The sequence below is a fragment of the Macaca mulatta genome, chromosome 15, assembly GCF_049350105.2.
Source record: "Macaca mulatta isolate MMU2019108-1 chromosome 15, T2T-MMU8v2.0, whole genome shotgun sequence".
Classification (NCBI taxonomy): domain Eukaryota; kingdom Metazoa; phylum Chordata; class Mammalia; order Primates; family Cercopithecidae; genus Macaca; species Macaca mulatta.
In genome coordinates, this window is record NC_133420.1 from 98774482 (window position 1) to 98793054 (window position 18573).

The window sequence follows — 18573 nt, forward strand, 5'->3', positions numbered from 1 at the left end:
TAGCCTTGTGTGTTTGCACTCTCGCTCCATAACGGCTTGTAAATACCACCATGTAAAACCTTGAAGGCAAACAGAAGACAAGAAGGGACAAGCTGCATGTGCTGGGGGTGAATGAAGTATGTGTCAAGGTATTTGGATGGAGATGTGCCCAGAATCTTCCTAGTCAAGCTTAATAAACTTTGGCCCAAGGTCCTCTCCCGCTATTGAAACTCTTTCATCTGGCAGATCTTTTTCTCAGATCCAAATTGGTGCCTCCCACCCTTCTCCAAACTGAACAATAAAACCAAAATAAGTAGGAAACCTAAAATTAGGAACTATAAGCATATCACTGGTAAAATAACAAGACACCGTCGGCCGGGCACAGTGGCTCATGCCTGTAATCCCAGCACTTTGGGAGGCCGAGGTGGGTGGATCTCCTGAGGCCAGGAGTTCGAGACCAGCCTGGCCAACATGGCAAAACCCCATCTCTACTACAACTACAAAAATTAGCTGCGTGTGGTGGTGCACGCCTGTGATCCCAGCTACTTGGGAGACTGAGGCACAAGAATCACCTGAACAGGGAGGCAGAGACTACAGTGAGCCAAGATCACGCCACTGCATTCCAGCCTGCAGAGCAGAGTGAGACCCTGTCTCAAAAAAAAAAAAAAAAAGACACTGTCACTGGGTGTGGATCCTGGCAGTGTCTGTGCAAAGAGAACGGCTGTATATTGTGCATTGATTTTTCTCAGTTATTGTTCATGCTGACAGGCGGCCTCAAATTGTGAGGGCTCATTCTTCTTAATGCTATGCAGATTCTTATGCCGGTACATCGTATAAACCAGAAAAGGTTTGGCCACAGTCCATTCCTGTGTTACAGATCGATAAACTGCTTCTTTTCTCCCCCAGAGGAGAGTGCAAACCAGTAAATCTTAAGTGGTACAATGGTGGCTTAGTTCTCCTAGCTAAGAAAAAAGCACTCTTGCGAAAGGATTTAGGAAAATACATCAGAGAAAACAAAGAATTTGTCTTCGTCTATATTTCGGGAGACTGAATGAAGGATGCTGATGCATGTTTTAATAGATCACCAAGTAAGGTACAATGAATGACGGAAACATTGCATGAGCTGACCCCACAAATACTTTACATTAGCTAAAATGATACAAATATGAAAAATAGCACACTAGAACTTTGCTAAAAAGACACCAATGCAAACAAGTAGTTATATAAAATTGAGATTTGATATATACTCTGTACTGCTAAACTATCAAACGCCACTATCTCAGCTAGAAACAAGATAATGCTGATGATAATATTGATGGTAATGTTGATGGCAGCTAATGTTAATAGACCTCTTACTACTATTATTGAAATATAAAATGTCACCTAAAGTGTATCATTAAGTACTACTAATAAAAAAGATGTCACTTAAATGACAAAATGCTAATCAAGAAATTACATTCATTATAAGACACATCCTCAATTCAGAGGCGATATGAGAAAAATGTGTATCTTACAACTGATGAAATTGTTACATTCAAGGGACTTTTAAAAACACTTAACAGTTATTACCTTGCTTAAACTTCACAACAACCCTACAAAGTACTACCCTTCTCTCCATTGTATACATAAGAAACAAGCAGAGGGAGTTTTAGAACTTGCTCACATCACACAGCTAGTATGACAGCACTGACATTTAAAGCTGTGTAATTCAGCCCTAGAGTTTTGTGATTATGTCATTTAGAGTAAGGGCACTATGGTTTTAACAAATGAGAACTTAAGGCATAAATGAGTGATGCATATATGTAAGGTAGTCACTTTAGTTACGTATATGCTTACTGCAAGGAGGCTTTGCACAAATCCTTTTTAGATAAGAAAGCTGCATCTCGGAATTTCATGTTCTTTTGTTTTTCTTTTTTGAGATGGAATCTTGCTCTGTTGCCCAGGCTGAAGTGCAGTGGCGCAATCTCAGTTCACTGCAATCTCCGCCTCCCAGGTTCAGGCGATTCTCCTACCTCAGCCTCCCAAGCAGCTGGGATTACAGGTGTGCGCCACCATGCCTGGCTAATTTTTGCATTTTTAGTAGAGATGGGGTTTCACCATGTTGGCCAGGCTGGTATAATATGTTTTTAGAGCAATTGTATTTGCAACCTTGTTCCTTGGAGTAACACATTTAAGAGCCTGAAGTACTTATATGACACACAGGAAATGTTTCTGAGTACCTAACCAGTACACTTTGAGACGGAGTCTCGCTCTGTCACCCAGGCTGGAGTACAGTGGCACCATCTCGGCTCACTGCGAGTTCCACCTCGTGGGTTCACGCCATTCTCCTGCCTCAGCCTCCCCAGTAGCTGGGACTTCAGGCACACGCCACCATGTCCAGATAATTTTTTGTATTTTTAGTAGAGATGGGGTTTCACCGTGTTAGCCAGGATGGTCTCGATCTCCTGACCTTGTGATCCGCACGCCTTGGCCTCCCAAAGTGCTGGGATTACAGGCGTGAGACACCACATCCGGCCCCAGTACACTCTTTTCTAGACTGCACAGTATTAGTAGAGCAGGCTTGACTATCAACCTTGTTCTTTACATGAATGTCAACTGTTTCAAAAAATCAAATACTTTCTAAACTGAAAAACAAAAAACAAAAAATCCACCAGGTGGAAGGTTCTAAACGCAATGGTAGGAGTTTCCAAAATGCATAAAAACTAGGGCAGGATATTGGAATCAGAATCTTGCCACTCAAAATAAGAATTATACTTAAAAAATGTAGATGAAAGCTGGTTTCACTTCTCCCCACAGAATAACCAAAATAAATATACGTCATCGAGATTATCACCAGCAATCTCCCAGAACTCATGAAACACAATGGGTCAGTTCCTGGGGCCACTGAGAAGTAAAAAAAAAAAAACTCCAGGAGACAGTAAGAGAACCAGATTTTCATATCTGTGACACCCTTCTGCTTGGTATCAAGCACATGTAATACTTCCCCCAACTCAGATTCTACACTGAAAAAAGTGAGATTAAGGTGGACACATAACTTGCCTACCATCGTGGCTTCTTTGGCAGGAGACCTATCCATGCCTCAACCCATGAGACACATCAAGGGTGCCTGAAGGGAGACACCACCCTGTGGACAGCCGCACACAAAGGGAGGAGGTAGGATTACCATCTCCAGCCCTGGAAGCTCCACTCTGTAACTCAACCAAAGGAGATGCCAAATCAGCGTGGCTGTTCAGCAGCACTATGCTGTAGGAGGTAGATTCCACAGGTCTCTTGGGCATGAACTCCTAGCCAGCCTTTCCATACCACAGGAATAGCTCCTTTGGAACCTCCCCCATTCCAGCCAGGCAATCCTCTGATCCTTTGCTAGAAGAACAGAGGCAAACCTGGGTTTTAAGTACCACTTAGTGCAGAAAAAGAGGCAGTGATCTAGCAGAAAAAATGTGTAAGAAATTCAACAGATAAATTACAAATAATCTCTAAGCAAATGTAACCAGTAAAAACCAAAATAGACTAGACAGAGAATACTGGAATAATAATAAATCCTTTAATGCAAAGACACAGACATATATCCACAAGAACATGGAACCATGACCTCCCCAAATGTATAAAGCAAGGAACCAGTGACTGACCCTAATGAGATGGTGATTCATGAGCTCTCTGACCAAGAATTCAAAATAGCAGTTTTATGGAAACTCAGGGATCTCCAAGATAACACAGAAAAGCAATTCAGAAACTTATCAGAGGAATTTAACAGAGATTGAAGTGATAAAAAAACCAAATGAATCTTGAAACTGAAAAATATATTTGCTAACTGAAAAATTCATTGGAGGCTCTCAACAGCAGAATGCATCAAGCAGAGGAAAGAATCAGCGAGCTCAAAGACAGGTTCTTTGAAATTACATAGAGGAGAAAAAGTAAAATGAATGGAAAGATATTATAGAAAGATTGCCTACAAGATATAGAAAATTACCTTAAAAGACCAAATCTAAGAATTATTGGCATTCAAGAGAATGTTGAGCAAGAGTGAGGGGTAGAAAAAAGCTTACTCATATGAGAAAAATATCCAGGTAGAGGAAGGTCAGAAAACACCAAACAGATATGACCCAAATAAAACTACCCCCAAGGCATACAATAATCAAACTCTCAAAGGTCAAGGACAAAAAGAGGATACTAAAAGCAGCAAGAAAAAAGGAGGAAATAACATACAAAGAAACTCAACTTCATTTGGCAACTGACTTCTCAATGGAAACCATATTAAGTCAGGAGGAAGTGGAATGATATTTTCAAAGTGCTGAAAGAAAAACCCCCCAAAACCCTGCTATCCTCAAACACTTTATCCAGCAAACAGCAGAAATAGCCTTCAAGTATGAAGGAGACAGAGTCTTTTTCTGACAAACAAAAGCTAAGAGAATTTACCATCACTAGATCTGTCTTACAAGAAATGTTAAAGAGGGTTCTTCAATCTGAAATGAAAAAACATTAATGTGCAAAAAGAAAACATTTGAAGGTATAAAACCTGCAGGTAACATCAAGTATAGAAACTCCCAGAATATTCAAATACTATAATTGTCATGTGCAGTCCACCCGTAAGTAGCCCATAAGTCTAGTATGACACCTAAAAGACAATCTATCAAAAACCGTAACAGCGACAGCAACCTGTTAAGAGACAGGCAACATAAAAATACATAAATTGAGACCAACAAAAGTCAAAATGTCAGGAGTTGGAATTAAAGATGGAGGGTTGTTTTAAAGTTTTTTATTTATTCTTTTTTTGTGATCTAAGACAGGGATCTCCAACCCCTGAGCCATGGACCAGTACTGGTCCGTGGCATGTTGGGAACCAGGTCACACAGCAGGAGGTGAGCACAGGCCAGCAAGCATTACGGCCTGAGCTCCGACTCCTGTCAGATCATCAGCAGCATAGATTCTCATAAGAGTGCAAACCCTATTGTGAACTGCAAGTCTGAAGGATCTAGGTTGAGCATTCCTTATAAGCATCTAATGCCTGATGATCTAAGATAGAACAGTTTCATCCCAAAACCATCCCCACTGCTCTGTCTATGGAAAAATTGTCTTCCATGAAACTGGTCCCTGGTGCCAAAACAGATTGGGGACTGCTTATCTAAGATAAGCTGTCATCTCTTTAAAATAACTTGTTATATCTATAAGATGTTTTCTATAAGCCTCATGGTAGCCACAATGTAAAAACCTATAATAAACACACTAAAAAATAAACAACAACAAATTAAAACATAGTACCAGAGAAAGTGACTTAACCATAAAGGATGACAGGAAGAAAGGAGGACAAGAGTTATAAAACAACCAGAATACAAGAAACAAAATGGTAATTCTCCATTCAGAAATTTATCGGAGAAATTTAACAAAGAGGCATTATTCAAAAAATCAAACAGAAATCTTAGAACTAATACATCTGATGGACTGAAATTCAGCTCCCAAGTATATAAAGCAAACATTAATAGATACAAAGAGAGAGAGACTGTAATACAGTAATAGTGGAGGACGTCAAATACCCCACTTTTACCAACGAACATATCATCTAGACAGAAAAATCAACAAAGAAACCACTGTATCAAACTACACATCAGACCAAATAAGTCTAACTGGTATTTATAAAACACTTCACTCAACTGTTCAAATACACGTTTGTTTCATCAGTACATGGAACATTCCCAAGAATAAACCATATTTTAGGCCACAAAACAAGTTTCAACAAATTTTAAAAAGCAGAAATCATATCAAGTATCTTTTCTGACCACAATGGAATAAAACTCGGTATCAATAAGAAGAGGAATTTTGGGCCGGGTGTGGTGGTTCATGCCTGTAATCTCAGCACTTTGGGAGGCTGAGGTGGGCGGGTCATCTGATGTCAGGAGTTCGGGACCAGCCTGGCCAACATGGCAAAATCCTGTCTTATTAAAAATACAAAAATTAGCTGGGTGTGGTGGTGTACGCCTGTAATCCCAGCTACTTGGGAGGCTAAGGCAGGAGAACCACTTGAACCCAGGAGGTGGAGGTTGCAGATTGTGCCACTGCACTCCAGCCTAGATGACAGAACGAGACTCCATCTCAAAAAACAAAAACAAAAACAAAAACCTTTGGAAATTATACAAAAACATGGAAATTAAACAACATGCTCCTGAACATTGAGTTGATGAAGAAATAAGAACATTTAAAAATTCCTCAAAACAAATACAAATGGAAACACAACATACCAAAATCTATGGGATACAGTAAACACAGTACTAAGAGGGAGGGTTATAGCAATAAACATCTACATCAAAAAAGTTGAAAGACTTCCAAAAGACAACCTAAGAATGCAGCATCTCAAGGAACTAGAAAAGCAAGACCAAGCCAAACCCAAATTTACTAGAAGAAAGGAAATAAGGATCAGAGAAAAATAAATGAAATTGAGATTAAAACATTACAGAAGATCAACAAAACAAAAGTTTAGTTAAAAAAAAAAGACAAACCTTTAGCTAGACTAAAAAGAGAAGACACGAATAAATAAAATCAGAAACAAAAGATACAAAACAACAGAGACCATAGAAGTACAAAGAATCATTAGAGACAATTGCCAACAAATTGAAAAATCTAGAATAAAAAGATACATTCCTGGACACATACAACCAAAATTGAACCATGACGAAAGAGAAAACCTCAACAAACCAATAGCAAGTAATAAGATCAAAGCTATAATTAAAAGTCTCCTATCAAAGAAAAGTCCAGGATCTGATGAATTCTACTAAACATTTCAAGAAGAACTATAATAATTCTACTCAAACTCTTCAAAAAAAAAAAAAAAATTGAAGAGGAGGGAATGCTCAAACTCATCCTGCAAGGCTGGCATTACTCTGATACCAAAATCAGATAAGGCCACAATGAAAAAAAAAAACAAAAAGACAATGATAGGCTAATTTCACTGATGAACACAGACAGAAAAATCCTCAACAAAACACTAACAAACTGAATTCAACAACTTATTAAAAAGATCATTCAACATTATCAAGTGGGATTCATCCCAGGGATGCAAAGATGGTTCAGCATATGCAAATCAATAAATGTTATACACATTAACAGAACCAAGAACAAAAACCATATGATCATTTCAATAAGTGCTGAAAAGTATTCAATTAAATTCAATATCCCTTTATTTTAAAAACCTTCAACAAACCGGGTACAGAGGAAACATACCTCAAAATAATAAAGGCCATATATGACAAATTCACAGCTGACATCATACCAAACAGGGAAAACCTAAAAGCCTTTCCACTGAGATCTGGAACAAGACAAGGGTGTGCACTTCCACTACCTTTATTCAATATAAAGTGGAAGTCCTGGCCAGACAATTAGTCAAGAAAAATAAATAAAGGGTGTTTATATTGGAAAGAAAGAAGTCAAATTAGCTTTCAATGTAGATGACAGGATCTTCTATTTTTAAAAATCAAAAAACTACTAGAAGTAATAAGTGAATTCAGTAAAGTTTCAGGATACAAAACCAACATACAAAATTCAGTAGCATTTATATATACCAACAGTGAACAATCTGGAAAAGAGAGAAAGCAATCTAATTTATTATATCTACACAAAAATACTCAGGAATCTTTTTTTTTTTTTTTTTTTTTTTTGAGACAGGGTTTTGCTCTGTCACCCAGGTTGCAGTGCAGCAGCGTGATCACAGCTCACTGCAGTCTTGATCTCTTGGTCTCAAGCGATCCTCCAACTTCAGCCTCCCAAGTAGCTGCAACCATAGGCACGTGCCACCATGTCTGGCTAATATTTTGATTTTTTTTTGTAGAGATTAGGTCACACTATGCTGCCCAGGCTGGTCTCAAACTCCTGGGTTCAAGGAATTCTCCTGCTTTGGCCTCTCAAAGTGTTGGGATTGCAGATGTCAGCCACTGTGCCTGGCCCCTAAGAATCAATTTAACCAAAGTTGTGAAAGATCTTTACAAGGAACACTATAAAACACTGATTAAATAGATGACACAAAAAATGGAAAAGATATTATTCCATGCTCATGGATTGAAAGAATACTGTTAAAATGACAACCCTACCCAAAGCAATTTACTGATTCAATGTAATCCCTATCAAAATACCAATGATACTCCCCATAGAAATAGAGCAGACAATCCTAAATTTTATACGGAACCTCAAATAACCAAAGCAATCTTGAGCAAAAAGAGCAAAGCTGGAGGTCTCACACTACTTGACTTAAAAATATACTACAAGGCTACAGTAGCCAGATCAGCATGGTACTGGCATAAAAAACAGACACGAACACCAACTGAACAGAATAGTGAACCCAGATATAAATCCATGCCATTTGCAGCCAACTGATTTTTGACAGAGGTGCCAACAATATACAACAGAGAAAGGACAGTCTCTTCAATAAATGGCACTGGGAAAACTGGATAACTATATGTAGAAGAATGAAACTAGACCTCTATCTCTCACCATGTACAAAAATCAAATACAAATGGATTTAGACTTAAATCTAACACCTGAAATTATAAAACTACTAAAAGAAAACATTGGGGAAATGCTCCAGGACATTGGTCTGGGCAAAAATTTTTTGTTTAAGTTCTCAAAAGCACAGGCAACAAAAGCAAAAAAGGACAAATGGGATTACATCAAGCTGAAAAGCTTCTGCACAGCAAAGGAAACAATCGACAAGCTGAAGAAACAACCCATAGAATGAGAGAAAGTATTTGCAAACTATCCATCTGACAAGAGATAAACAACCAGAATATATAAGGAGCTCAAACAACTCAACAGCAAAAAGTCATTAATCTGATTTTTAAAAGGGCAAAAGGCCTGAACAGATACTTCTCAACAAATGACCAATGGGTATAGGAAGTGCTCAACATCAGGAATTATCCAGAAAATGCAAATCAAAACCACAATGAGATATAATCTCACCCCAATTAGAATAGCTTTTATCAAAAAAGACAGGGACTAACATGCTGGTGAGGATATAGAGAAAGAAAAATCCTCACACGTTGTTGGTGGGAACGTAAATTACAACAGTCACTGTAGAAAACAGTTCAGAAGTTCCTCAAAAATCTAAAAGTAGAATACCATATGATCCAGCAATTCCACTACTGAGTATATATCTAAAAGAAAGAGGCCGGGCGCGGTGGCTCAAGCCTGTAATCCCAGCACTTTGGGAGGCCGAGACGGGCGGATCACGAGGTCGGGAGATCGAGACCATCCTGGCTAACACGGTGAAACCCCGTCTCTACTAAAAAAATACAAAAAACTAGCCGGGCGAGGTGGTGGACGCCTGTAGTCCCAGCTACTCGGGAGGCTGAGGCGGGAGAATGGCATGAACCTGGGAGGCGGAGCTTGCAGTGAGCTGAGATCCGGCCACTGCACTCCAGCCTGGGCGACAGAGCGAGACTCCGTCTCCAAAAAAAAAAAATAAAAAAAAAAAAAAAATAAATAAATAAATAAAAGAAAACCAACATATTGAAGAGAGATCTATACTTGCATGTTTATTGCAGCACTATTCATAATAGCCAAAATATGGAATCAACCTAAGTGTCCCTTAATGGATGAACAAAGAAAATGTGGAGGCCAAGGCAGGTGGATCGCTTAAGTCCAGGAGTTTGAGACCAGCCTGGACAACATGGCAGGACCCCATCTCTACAAAATAATAATAAATATTTAAAAAGAAAATGTGGTAAAAATACACAATAGAATATTATCCAGCCATAAAAAGAATGAAATCCTGTCATGTGGAGCAACATGGATGAAACTGGGGGTCATTATGTTCAGTGAAATAAGCAAAGCACAGAAAGACAAATATCGCATGTTCTCACTCATACATGGGAGCTACAAAAGTGAATCTCATGAAGACAGCGAGTAGACTGGTGGTTACCGGAGGCCGGGAGGGGTAGAGGGGATGGGGGATGAAGAGCAGTTGATTAATGGGTACAAATACACTTAGAAGAAATAAGACTTGGTGTTCGATAGATCAGGAGGATAATTACAGTTAACATTAATCAAGTGTATTATTAATACACTCAAAATAGCTTGAAGAGAATAATTCAAATGTTCCTAACATAAACAACAGATAAAAATTTAAGGTGACTGATATCCCAATTACCCTGATTTGATTGTATGAATGTATGAAATTATCACATGGACCCCCAAAATATGTACAATATATATCAGTTTTAAAAATGAAAAATATGAAAGGAGAAACCACCATTTTGATATGAAAGTTCTAGAATCTTTTTATAATACATCACAGTATTTTTGTTCATTTAACAATAAAATTTAAAAGTCAATATAATTAACTTTACCTAAAATCTGGAAAAGACAGAATATACAAAAATTATTCAATCTTGCAACCCTAACAATTGTTATCACTGGAAGCTATTTTCAATATTTTATATACTTGTATGAATATTTTAATTACTTACCATAATACATTTTAAAGATCTACAATATCCTAGAATTTGTACCAGGCACTCTTTAGTTTCTATGTTGGAGGCATAACATAGACTAAGGCATTGTACCTTCCCTAGAAGTTCATACACTAGGGCTGGAGGCAAATATTATAGAAACAATTAGAAGAGTAGTGTATACACAGTTCAATTCCAGTCCATAGAAAGGTGGTCTTATTTTGCCTGACAAGGGTGCATGTGGCCAAAAAAATTATTCATAATAAGAGATCACTTGGCCTAAGTCTTAAAGGATGAGTGAGTGCTTTTCAGGTCAAGAAAGGTGGAAGGGCATTCTAGGCAGAGGGGATGGCACATGCAAAGGCGGAAGATGAGAAGAAGTGCGTGGCAAGTAGCAGCTGGGGCCAGAGCATGGTCTCCTTATGAGGACTTAGTCGTAAATGAAGCAAACTGCCTGAGATAAAAGTGACCTAAGGAGACTGGGTAATAAAGAGGAACCTTAAGGAACTAGATTCTACAAGAACCAAACTGAAAAACGCACACACACAAATACAAACATTTTACCCTAACAAAAAATGCAGAGCTCATTTGACTTCTTCAAGTAAGTTAGTCTTTCGTATGGGCAACCAAAAACCTATCTTATTATACATCAAGTATGATTACTCACATATTCCTGTAGACTCCACAAAAATAGTCAATAATTAAAGTAACAAAAGTATGCTGGAGTAGAAACTCTCACCACAGTTTATTATCTGATTATCTTCTGGTGATTTCCAATACTGGCTCCTACCATAGGAAGAGTAGGGGTAATATTAACCAGCTCTTAGACATTTTGCAACCAAATTACCCAACATGACCTAATCCCATTTGGCTTCTTCGAACGTAGTAGATAATTTTCTTGGTATGAGTGGGTTAGAGGTGAAAATAAATCTCAATTACGGATCAAGATCTAAATTATAATCTGTGTTAGTCAGTTTCTATTACTACAAAGCAGTACCTGAGACTGGGTAACTTATAAAGAAATGAGGTTTATTTTGGCTCATGGTTCTGCAAGATGTACAGGAAGTGCAGTGCCAGCATCTGCTTCTGGTGAGGGCCTCGAGAAACTTAGAGAAGGAAAGGGGGAGCTGGCATATTACATGGTGAGGTGTGGAGCAAGAGAGAGAAAGGAAAAGTGCCAGGCTCTTTTTAAACAGCCAGCTCTCTCATGAAGTCGGGAAAAAGCTCATTTCTTTCTTTTTTTTTTTTTTTTTAAATTTATTTATTATTATTATTATACTTTAAGTTCTAGGGTAGGAAGGCACCAAGCCATTTATGAGGGATCTGCCCCCGTGATCCAGACATCTCCCACCAGGCCCCACCTCCAACATTGGGGATCACGTTTTAACACGAGATTTGGAGGGGACACGGATCCAAACCAGATCAGAATCTTACTTGGATACTGGCTTTCATTTCTAACGTAGGGAAAAGGTTGAGATTTGCCTATTAGGGAAATTTTATGCTGTGTTTGTCCAAACATTTATACTTGCAACTTTATTCTTTGGGGTAATAAAGGTAAGAAGCTGGTGGAGGTATTTTTATCACAGGCACAGAAACAAATAAAAATCTAGACAATAAAGAGAAAATATGGAAGAAACAACAGTAAATAAATTCATTTATTCATTCAACAAATGAATTTGTGTGCCCTTTGTGTGCCAGGCACTGTTTTTGGCACTGAAGATAGAGCAATGAACAAATTAGATACCTACCCACCCTCTCCCCCAAAAGTAATCTAAGTAGAGAACTGTGCTTTGAGCCCAAAGAAAATTAAATTTAGGTTCATACTGTGCTTAACAGATTAGCTGTCCTAAAGGCTAATTCCTGACTCATCTTTTTTGCCTTAGGTATTAGTCCATTCTCACAATGCTAATAAAGACACACCAGAGACTGGGTAATTTATAAAGGGAAGAGGTTTAACTGACTCACAGTTCAGCATGGCTTGGGAGACCTCAGGAAACTTACAATCATGGCAGAAGGGGAAGCAAACGCATCCTTCACATGGCAGCAGCAAGGAGAAGTGCCAAGCAAAAGCGGGGAAAGCCCCTTATTAAAACCATTAGATCTCGTGTAAACTCACTATCACAAGAATAGAATCAGGGTAATTGCCCCCATGATTCAATTACCTCCTATCGAGTCCCTCCCACGATACACGAGATTATGGGAACTACAATTCAAGACGAGATTTGGGTGGGGATACAGCCAAACCATACCACCTTATTTGAAGAGGTTCCCATGATAGCATCTGCCTCCTTGTGTCCCAAAGTGCGCATGAGTGTGTTCAGCCTTTCTAGAAACCCTCACTGCTCATCCATTCTACATCATGAAAGTACACATCAGTATCTTTCCAAGAGCGTACACAAGGGCTGCACTGCAAACGAACAGGTTAAAACCATCTCGGAGCTGCAAATGCTTTCAGAATCCCATGCTGGCTCTGCTCCAGCTGGGTCTCTGAGACCCACACAGCTTCCTGAACATTTAAAGAAAACTGACACTTATCAGTGAAGGTTTATCAGATCATGAAAACCTAGGCTGAAAATCAGCTGTTCTGCTACAAAAGAAAGCAGCAACAGATAGTCTAAAGAAGAGCATCTGAATGAAAATCAGAATGATTAAACTTTCTTCTTCTTCAGTTAACCACCTTTATGTTTCTTCCTGAGTTGGGAGGAAAATAATTTTATGACTCAGTATAGGTACAATAAAACAGTATTCATTTGTTTGTAATCGATCTAGGGAAAACAGACCCTAGCAGAAACCTAAACCTTGACCTTATAAACATGATTGTATTAGTGGAGTCTTGCTCTTACTGAGCAAACATTCCTACTGCTGGTAGTTTCAACTAAAGTATCAGTAATTTTACCTATTTAAGCATTAAGGAACAACAATGTAGTGGCCACAGATATAAGAGTGAGTTTAACATGATTTGAAAGGCTTTCTGTTCATTTCTTATTTTAAATGTACAGTTCTCATTTATTTTCTGCTTTAGCAAAAATTTTTCCTTTAATTCCACTGAGATTGGATTCTTATGTGACCTTCTCTGATCAACTCTTAAATTGATGAATACTGTTAACAACAAGCTCAAGTGTGCCTGGGACTGTCACTAAGTAAAAGGGTGACATATAACACATCCTCAGATTCATTTTTTTCTGAAAACAAGTTTTATTTAAATAAGGGTTTAGGCCCAGCGTGGTGGCTAACGCCTGTAATCCTAGGACTTTGGGAGGCCAAGGTGGGTGGATCACCTGAGGTCAGGAGTTTGAGACCAGCCTGGCTAACATGGCGAAACACCATCTCTACTAAAAATATAAAAATTAGCCAGGTGTGGTGGCAGGTGCCTGTAATCCCAGCTACTCAGGAGACTGAGGCAGGAGAATCACTTGAACCCAGGAGGCAGAGATTGCAGTGAGCTGAGATCACGCCACTGCACTCCAGCCCGGGCGACAGAGCAAGACTCTGTCTCAAAAAAAAAAAAAAATTAATTTTTATATAAGGTGTAAGGAAGGGATGCAGTTTCAGCTTTCTACATATAGCTAGCCAGTTTTCCCAGCACCACTTACTAAAAAGGGAATTCTTTCCTCATTTCTTGTTTTTGTCAGGTTTGTCAAAGATCAGATGGTTGTAGATGTGCGGTGTTATTTCTGAGGCCTCTGTTCTGTTCCATTGGTCTCCATCTCTGTTTTGGTACCAGTACCATGCTGTTTTGGTTACTGTAGACTGTAGTATAGTTTGGAGTCAGGCAGTGTGATGCCTCCAGCTTTGTTCTTTTTGCTTAGGATTGTCTTGGCAATGTGGGCTCTTTTTTGGTTCCATATGAACTTTAAAGCAGTTTTTTCCAATTCTGTGAAGAAAGTAACTGGTAGCTTGAAAGGGATGGCACTGAATCTATAAATTACCTTGGGCACTATGGCCATTTTCACGATACTGATTCTTCCTATCCATGAGCATGGAGTGTTCTTCAATTTGTTTGTGTCCTCTTTTATTTTGTTGAGCAGTGGTTTGTAGTTTTCCTTGAAGAGGTCATTCACATCCCTTGTAAGTTGGATTCCTAGATTATTTTATTCTCTTTGAAGCAATTGTGAACGGGAGGTCACTCATGATTTGGCTTCTATCCATCTGACAAAGGGCTAATATCCAGATTCAACAAAGAACTTAAATTTTCAAGAAAAAATCAAACAACCGCATCAAAGAGTGGGCGAAGGATATGAACAGACACTTCTCAAAAGAAGACATTTATGCAGCCAACAGACATGACAAAATGCTCATCATCACTGGTCATCAGAGAAATGCAAATCAAAACCACAATGAGATACCATCTCACACCAGGTAGGATGGCGATCATTAAAAAGTCAGGAAACAACAGGTGCTGGAGAGGATGTGGAGAAACAGGAACACTTTTACACTGTTGGTGGGACTGTAAACTAGTTCAACCATTGTGGTAGACAGTGTGGCAATTCCTCAAGGATCTAGAACTAGAAATACCATTTGACCCAGTGATCCCATTACTGGGTATATACCCAAAGGATTATAAATCATGCTACTATAAAGACACATGCACACATGTTTATTGCAGCACTATTCACAATTCACAACAGCAAAGACTTGGAACCAACCCAAATGTCCATCAATGACAGACTGGATTAAGAAAATGTGGCACATACACACCATGGAATACTATGTAGCCATTAAAAAGGATGAGTTCATGTCCTTTGTAGGGACATGGATGAAGCTGGAAACCATCATTCTGAGCAAACTATCACAAGGACAGAAAACCAAACACCACATGTTCTCACTCATAGGTGAGAACTGAACAATGAGAACACTTGGACACAGGAAGGGGAACATCACACACCGGGGCCTGTTGTGGGGTGGGAGAAGCGGGGAGGGATAGCATTAAGAGAAATATCTAATGTAAATGACGAGTTAATGGGTGTAGCACACCAACATGGCACATATATACATAAGTAACAAACTTGCATGTTGTGCACATGTACCCTAGAACTTAAATAAAAAAAGGGGGGGGGGGGTTAAATACATTACACATAACATTAAAACTGGAGGGAAAACAAAACAAAACAAAACCTCAAAACCAGTTTGTTACTTCCCATGGCACTGGACAGCTGTTGCCATTAAGTTGCAAGCTCTACAGCTAGCTACATGACTGCTACATCAGTTTGAGATTTGTTCCCTTGTCAAAGGTTTAACTTTGATGGAAGGTTGGCCTCACATTCTGGTGTTTGGACATCCCTTAGCTAGGATATGTCTGGTCAAAAAGACCTCTGTGGTAAGCCAGATGTCCTATCATCTCACTACTGGGAAGAGGGCCTCTCTAAAACTCTGCTGCTGGTCAGGTTGGGGACACCAGGGGATCTTTCTTTGACCACCAAAGGCTCCCTTCCAGTGGTAGAGCTGCTGTTGCTGCCTTACCCCATCCTCTCCTCTCAGATTCACCGAGGATTGTTCGGGTGGTGACATTCTCTTAGGACAGGGAACTCTGCAGAGGGAGAGCAGAGGAGCATCTGGCCAGACGTAGTTGTCTATGATCTTAGGGCTGAGTGTGGCTGAAACATGATGGTATTGCTTTGTTTCAGGCTTGACACTGCCAGGCACCTACTGCTTGACCTCTGTTTAAATGAGGCACTTCAAGACTAGACAGCATGGTTCTTTTCAGTTTACTGCATGAAGGAGTTACCCTAGGCCAAGTTAAAAGCAGACCACAAATGGTTACATTATACAAGCTGTGAGGTTTTTAAACTTGTGACAAGGGACAGAAAGGAAATTCTACTCATTGCAAGGAAATCTTCACTCAAGCTTCAGCGAGCCGTAGCACTTAAAACCCATGAACATTTAGCTGGTTGTCCTTAGCCATTCCAATCTCTATAAGGAACTGCCATATGTTCTTGCGCTGGTCACCCTGTAGCTGAATGACTTCTCCATATTCTGGATGCTCAATTACAATACCATTTCAGGCAAATTTCTTTTTAAATGCCTGCATTGATTTATTTTTATCATAATCATCAGCAATCCCTTGGACAGAGTAAGGGTTTTCTTGCTGTTTCTCTGTTGGATGAATTCTTATACGGATATAATCCTCAGTGCCAGGAGGGAGCAGGTCATCACCCTTACTTGTATCAGCAAAGGGGTGGAAAGAATGGAGGTTCTGGATTGTGGACATACGATTCCTTGTCCTCAGTGGAAATGGCTGCAAAAGGGGGAAGTGGCAGGAGAAGGGGGAGCTGAGTCCTTGGCAGTGGCGGCGACTCAGTGACTCGGGGCTCCTCAGATTCTTAACCTTAAAACACTAGTGCTTGATATGGTTTGGATTTGTGTCCCCACCCAAATCTTATAAGTCCTAATCCTCCATGCTGGAAGAGGGGCCTGGTGGGAAGTGATTAGGTCATAGGGGCGGACTTCCCCAGCGAACTGGTTGTTTAAAAGTGCATATAGCATCACCTTCTTCCCTCTTTTTTTCCTGCTCCCACCATGTAGGACATGACACCTTCCCCTTTGCCATCTACCATGACTGTAAGTTTCCTGCGGCTTCCCAGCCATGCCTCCTTTACAGCCTGTGGAACTGTGAGTCAATTAAACCTTTTTACTTCATAAATTACCTAGTCTCAGGTAGTTCTTTGTAGCAGTACAAGAACAGACTAATACAGTTCTCAAAGTGGGCTCCCAGAACAGCAGCATCAGCATTATCTTCTGGGAACTTGCTAGAAATCCAAATTTTTGGGTCCATCCCAGACCTATGGAAGCAGGAACTATGGGTTTGGGGCCCTGCAATCTGCATTTTGATAACCCTCTAGGTGACTCTGAGGTAGGCCAAAAGTTGTCAAAACCCCTATCTTCAAAGATGGGTTAATTGGGAAAAAATTATGCCCTAAGGCTCCAAGAGCCAAGAATATCCTCTGATTTTAAGAAAATGACACCTAGGGATTTAGAAAACATCCCTCAGGAGGCCTAACTTTGTTTCACTCATTTATTCAAAAACAGTAACTGAGAACTCAGTATGCAATAGGCACAGTACTAGGCACTACAGTGGTGAACAAAATAAACTCAGTTCTTACCTTTTTGAGGCTTTAGGCATGAACTGTATGTGCACAAACGAAAAAAGTTATAAACATATTATCGTAAATGCTATGAAGGAGAAAAAAACAGGTGATGAGTGAGAATAACAGAGGCACCCCTCCTTAAGACTGAAGTTGAGCGTATGCAGATGCATAGGAATGGGTGGTCCTTAAGGGTCTTTCCAGGGAAACAACATTGAAACTAAGACCTGAAGGATAAGTAGGAGTTAACTGGGGGAAGGTGGAAGGTGAAAATGGTCCCAGGAACAGCATACGGCCCAGAAATAGACCCACACAAATGTGCCCATGTGATTTTTGACAAAGGCATTTCAGAAAAGAAAAACTCTTTCAGAAAAGGAAGGAAAGTCTTTTCAACAAACAGTGTTACAGCAATCTGATATCTATAGTCAAAATAATGAATCTTCTTGACCTTCTGTCTTATATAAAAGTTAATTCCAAATGGATCTTAAATCTAAAATTAAAACAAAAACTATAAAACTTAAGAAAACCTAGAAGATCTTTAAGGCCTAGGGGTTGGAGAGGTCTAGACACAATACCAAAAGTAAAAGCCACAGAAATAAAAATTGACAATGTGGTCTTCATCAAAATTACAATCTTTTTTTTTTTCTTTAAAAGGTCTGGAGGCTCAGGGCCAGAAAGAGCTCCATATATTTGAGCTACTGAGTTTTTAAGAGAGGGAAAGAGCAGGCTGGGCTGAAGTGAGAGGTAAGCAGAGGCTAGCTTATGAGATGTGCTTAGTCCTGTTGGTCATACTAGGAAGACTAGGTTTTCTTCTAAGTTAAAAGTCATTGATGGGTTTAAGCTGATGAGTAAAATAAAATAAATGATCTTATTTTTAAGTGTTATGTTTATGCATAGGCTTCTTACTATATTTAAAGAGAGGCAGTTCTGGGCTTCCTTAGTTTATCATCATGGGGAAAGGACACTGGATATTCCAGGAATAGTTTATTCAGATTTCACATAGAGGATTTCACCTTGAAGATATAACCAGCCCTTCGATTTAAAAAATACATGTATTTTTTCCACTGTTTAAAGCAGAAAGG

At 39.4% G+C, this 18573-nt stretch overlaps 1 protein-coding gene and 1 pseudogene across 21 annotated transcripts in view; both read right to left on the minus strand.

The window, feature by feature from the left end:
* KANK1 (KN motif and ankyrin repeat domains 1) overlaps window positions 1-18573 on the minus strand; it is a 240993-nt gene that overhangs the window by 72346 nt on the left and 150074 nt on the right. The gene's annotated exons all lie outside the window — the stretch shown is intronic.
* LOC106993779 (eukaryotic translation initiation factor 1 pseudogene) lies at window positions 13107-17210 on the minus strand (annotated as a pseudogene).